Below are 6,000 nucleotides of genomic sequence, written 5' to 3'. Positions count from 1 at the left end.
ATAGACTATTTCTGTATTTAATTACCGGAGTTCATGCTAAATTGTGATATATATTATTATCGAGAAATTAAATGGCATGGTTTTATCAGGGTAGATCTTGGTCATATTGCCCAGCCCTACAACACAAACATGTAGCCCAGGGGTGGACAACCTTTACTAACTAAAGAGCCACTGATGGCCAAAAAAAAGAGTAAATCACGGAATGGAGCGCAAACCTTATATTGAGCCTATAATGAAAATTAAACAGCCTAATAAGTCTAAATTAGCCTACCAACATTATTAATAGTCATATTGAGCATTTATTAATATGATTTTGAAAACTAGTCTATCTAGGGGAACTCAATACTAAACTCAAAGTTGGCAAAACTTAAAGGTTAAGGTGCCGGGCCGGAGACTTTTGTAAACTATGAAGCACATTTTAGTTGACTTAAATGTCAACTTTTTTAATATGCTGTAAAAAGGCTATACAAATATACAATTGAGGAATAAAACAGCTTTTGGTCTACACCATTGATAAATGAACATTTTAATGTAAAAATATGTTTATCATTTTTTATGTCTCAGCCACGGGGAGCCCCTGCAGGCGGCCTAAAGAGCCACATGAGGCCCTGGAGCCACAGGTTGGACACCCCTGATGTAGCCTAAACTCTGCGGCCATAAACACACAGCTAACCTGCCTAGCAACATTGGTATTCTCCTCTATACATTCTTTAGTGACAACCATCACAGTAAGCGTGTTGTTGGACTCACCGGTCTGAGCGTCATGCTGTGGCTCCCGTCCACCGTCAAGTCCTCCTCCGTCAGCTCCAAGGTCCAACTTCTGAGCGCGTTTATTCCCAAAGCATCATAGAACCAGTCCACCTGGCCTCTCTGGTCCCTCTGAGCTCCTCAAAGTTTTCTAACATGGAGACCTGAATTAAGGTCTGCAGTCTGTCAGGGACTACAGGGGGTACAAGATCCAAACTGGACGCAGAAATCCCCCTGAGGATCCCCGTTGAGCATTTAGCACTTCGCACGTGAGCCTTCACCTGTTGGTGACGCAACATTGAGGGGTGTGTTTGATTTTATTCACTTAGCGTGGCGGCCGGGCGGTGCATTATATCAGTGATTAATAAGGCCTCTGTTCATTTTATTTTTTTAATTTAGTTAACTGGTAATGTTCACAAAAACATGTCATGGAATAAAAAGGTACATTAGGCAAGGCAAGTTTATTTATATAGCACAATTCAGACACAGGGACATTCAAAGTGCTTTACAGGGGCAAGATTAAAATACATAAAACACATTAGAAGACATTTAAAAGTGAATTTAAAAAAAAAGTGAATGAATAAAACATTTAAGAGTGAATGAATGAAAATGACAGGTTAAAATGGAAACAGAAAAGTCTTCAGACTTGATTTAAAAGAGCTGAGAGTTGCAGCAGACCTCAAGTTCTCTGGGAGTTTGTTCCAGAGATTTGGTGCATAAAAACTAACAATATTTACCACCAAAGTTGAAATACTTCAGTAAAGTATAGCAGTACTTGAGTAATTGTATTTTTTTTTTCACCTGTGGGCCCTCACTCCTCTGTTAGATACCAGTTTAGGATGAGAACATTGTGTAGCCTTCCAGTGATTATATAGATGATTATATCAGTTTAATTGATTATATGTCAATGGGAAGCAGAAAATGTGAGCTGTCAGTGTCATTTGTTAACCACCGTGCAGTAGACAAAAAAGCATCATTTACACTGCCACGATGAGCAATGAGTATTGGCTATAAAAGATTCCACTTGTCACCCACAGCCACCTAATTCCATTTCACACACAGATCAGTTGTATCAGTGGCAGCTCGTCCTCATTTAAAACCATTAATGACTTTCCTGCAGAGAATTGCAGCAGAATGGATGTGATTATTTTATCCTCTTCCGTGTGTGTGCATGTGTGTGTGTGTGTGTGTGTGTGTGTGTGTGTGTGTGTGTGTCCAATTTATTTGCTCACATATCAGTTTGAAGTAAGTGTTTAATTATTGTGTTGTTTGAGCGGCACTACAGCGTCCTCTGTCAACATGCTGAAATGAATGATGAAAGATTTTGCATATAAAAATCTCATATTGATATTGGCCTCTTCTTTGGTATCTGTTCAGAGAGATCCTAATTGTTATTCATCATCGTTTACCTCCATCTCATACTCACATCAGTGGAGGCAGTAGTAAAGAGGATGGGGAGTTGGGGAGGGGGAGGGGGGGGGGGGGGGGGGGTGGGTGATGATGGCAAACAAGCTACAGCTGGGCAAACATAGGAGGCACATTGTGTAAGCTACTAGTGTGTCACTGCCTCCCAGTGGCGGCTACCAATGCTGCATGACTTCTGCATCTTCTTTCAAGCCTCAACTCATTTTTAGCCGCTCTGACTCATGTGTACTTATGCTGAATTATAAGATGATTCAATAGGAAGAGACATTTTCCATTGCCAGTGAAAAAAAGCAGAACATTAGTCCAAGACCTGGTGCTTGTATTCATCAAACGTCTAAGAATTACAAATACCGAGATCATTTAGAAATAAAAAGCTTCTTCGCTGAGTCACATCTCCTTCTCCTTTGTCATGGCTACAGAGCTGAGTCAGGACTGTGCAGAATAACACACATTCATCAAGCTACTTACAGCAAAGTCTGGAAGGAAACTTTAAAAGCAACTTCTAAGTGACCTAATTATTTATTATTCGCTCATATAAATAACCATTTGGCTTACATGTTTGAAAAAACAAAGCAAAAGTGCTCTTTTGGATGCCCCTGTGGTAGTTCAAATATGGAAAAGTGCCCTCTACGATCCCCTTGCAGTGTGGAAACCTCTTTGGATATTTGCATGGTTTAAAGTCTGTAGGATTTAGGGGAATCTAATTGCAGAAGTCGAATGAAGCCCTCGGCCGTGATAGAGACACACAAGGCACTCTTTAACATGTGTATGAGACACACTGGGATTTCCACAGATTGTAATGTAAATTCATCTGTGGCAATAATAGAATGGTAATGGATGTAATATAAAAATCAGGAAGGATTGTTCAGGGGTGGGCAGGCGGGGAGGTGGATGGGTTAAACAAACCCCGGACTTTGGCCCCGTTCACACGAGGACGCTCGCGGGTGAAAACGACAAAATATTTTATCGGAAGTGCCTTTCGTTTAGACGGTGACGGCGTTTTGGGGGCTTAAAGACGCAAAAATCTGAAACCACCTTCCAAAGTGGAAAAGTTAAATCCTCTCCTCCGTAGCGTGTCGTCTACACTGACAAGACACAAAACTCTGATCTGATCTGCTCACGTCACGTATGTGTTTACGTCACATACATGCTCCAGTAAAGGAAAATAAACAAACGTGGGATTATTTCCATGGTGGGACCTTCAAGCTGCTCTGGCAGCTCTAATAAACTTACAGGAGTCTTTCCACCAAATGTACAGGATATGTAGAGATAGTATTAGTGAACAGAGAAGGATCTGGAATTACCTCCATCACATTCTGGATGCAGCAATTGGTCGGAGGCGAGCCAGACGGCTGTGAACGAGACCTGGGAGATCTAGTGATGGTGGAGAACTTTGTGGAAGGAGTAGCTGATGAAAATGTGTGGCGTGAAAACTTCTGCATGCCCAAAGATGCTCTTATGGCTTTAAGTGATGCCGCCTGGCTGCATACAATCCAATTTCACACACTTTTGCGTCACCGTATGCAGCAGATTTCCTCCCGAAAATGCTCGTCTAAACGAGGAATAAAAAGTGAAGACGAGGCGCCACTTTTGCGTCTTCTGTTTAGACCGTCCTCGTGTGAACGGGGACTTTGACCCAGGAGGTGTGTGTGTGTGTGTGTGTGTCAAATAAAGAAAAAACAATCAAAGTTGATTCCTAACTACATCTGGTAGCTAAGTGCTGAAATCCTTGTTTCAAAACCCAACCCTGCTTTTTCACCCTAACCCTAGTGAAGTGGTTTTATTAGTCGTCTCCTAAGAACACAGAAGTTTATTTTGAAAAACCATTGTACCTGTAACCAGACAAACGTGACACACTGTCCCTGAGAGGGGTTCTGTATGTGTCAGTATCACACGAGTCGAGTGAGCGTATCCGAGTTGGGATGATAAAGTGTTGCTACATTCAGTTGTTTGCAATCTACTACCTCACCACTAGATGGCACTAAATCCAACGCACTGAACATTTAAGGGTTTTCTTAAGGGGTCTTTTTTTCCGATCAAGTCATGGGCGTCACCCAAGGTCTGTGTTTATGAATAAATAAATAAAACTATCCTTCTTTTTGTCCAAAGGATCTTCAAAGATGGTTTTAATGTCATCAAGCGTTGGCCCCTAATGTGGGGGGGAAATTGTTTGTAATGTACAAGATAGCATTACAGGCAGTGGCGGTTCTACACAGGGGCCTCCAGGGGCCACTGCCCCTGTGAAGAAGCCCTTGGCCCCTGCTGTGGCCCCTGTGTCAAATGAATAATAAAATGATCAATTTATAACGATGAACAACGGAACAATTCTTACCTATTTTCTGTTCAAACAATATCTCATTGTACACAAAATGAATCCAGAACGTATACATTGTATAATAGTTAAATTGTGCAATAAAAGCTTTCAAAATAAAAGAAAGTATTTGTGCACAGAAATGAGAAATGTCATTGTCTTACAAAAATAATTGTTATTGTTGGTAAGTCTCATTGTTTCAATCAGTGTATGTGTATCTTCCAAATATATTTAAATGAGATTTTAAAATAAGCTAAAATAAAGGTTTTGAATGCTTAAATATCATCTTTGCCATTTTTTAATGTGCCCCTCTGATTAAAAACTGGCCCCTCTTTGGCCCCCCCAGTAAAACTGGTCTATAACCGCCACTGATTACAGGTCTTTTGATTTTTCACTTAGTCCAAATTTTAATCTGCACGCAGTTCGATAAATAAATAAATGAAGGCCCTGGGATATACGCTGCACACGTTTACGATCATCAGTGTCATATCTTACACTAAAGTGTTCAGACACGCATTTGTTGAACAATGTCCATAAAGATTTGGTTTTAAAGCTTTTGATGTGTGCTTTCTTGCAGCCACCAGATGCTAAATGGAGCAGACGCTTTAAAATTGACCCATTATATGTGTCACACGAGATGTCTTTGTCATCTCAAGACATATCCTTTCCTATATAAATGTTGGGAAAAATAAAACACAACCACACTCAAAACAAAAAACATCTGCTGCATGTGAAATATTATTTATTCAATTGTGCAGGAAAACATGATAACAGGAGACGTAAAATTAAATAACAGGAGGCATACTTTCTAGGAGACTATCTTTTATATTTCAGATCAATTTTCAGCAGCCCTTCAGAAAAGTTTAATTATCTCTCCACAGAATACTAGAACATGCTCCCATTCTGAGTCTCTGCTTAGTTATCCATTTCAAGATCATTCATTTCAATAGGAGATGAAGCACTCTACTTTGTTCCATGTCCTTGGGCACACAAAAAATAACCCTCACAAAGCTTAAAAAAAATACACTGATAATAAAATGACTGGAATGAGATGAAGGAATTCTTCTATGACAGGAAGGAATTTCCGTGGGTCTTTTTTATTGGGAAACAAAAATCACCTCTCTTTGTTTCAGTCGATTTTAATCAGCATGGATTTAAAACTTTTGTAAACAAAGGAAAATGTTGCAGTGATAAAAAAAACAGCACACAAAAAATTGCTGCAAGATAATGCCCTGATTTCATTGAAGCCCAAATCTTTTATGCAAGGAACATCGAAAGAGAGTAATTTGAAGCTGTTTAAGCCTCTGTGTTATAAAAGTTTGGGCATCTCTTCTGTAATCAATCAATGTAAACTAATTGTGTCCTGGTTTTGTGCCAATACTTTCTTTGTAGCACTCAGGCAGTTGGTATGATAACTGGTTCCCGGAAAATTAATCATTGAATCGATGTATTCAGTATGAACAATGTAGCCTAATTTGTATTAGAAATGATAGCTACAAATGTTGATTTGACAGACA

This window comes from Centropristis striata, chromosome 5 (genome assembly GCF_030273125.1).
Source record: "Centropristis striata isolate RG_2023a ecotype Rhode Island chromosome 5, C.striata_1.0, whole genome shotgun sequence".
NCBI lineage: Eukaryota > Metazoa > Chordata > Actinopteri > Perciformes > Serranidae > Centropristis > Centropristis striata.
Note: the sequence above shows the minus strand (reverse complement) of the source record.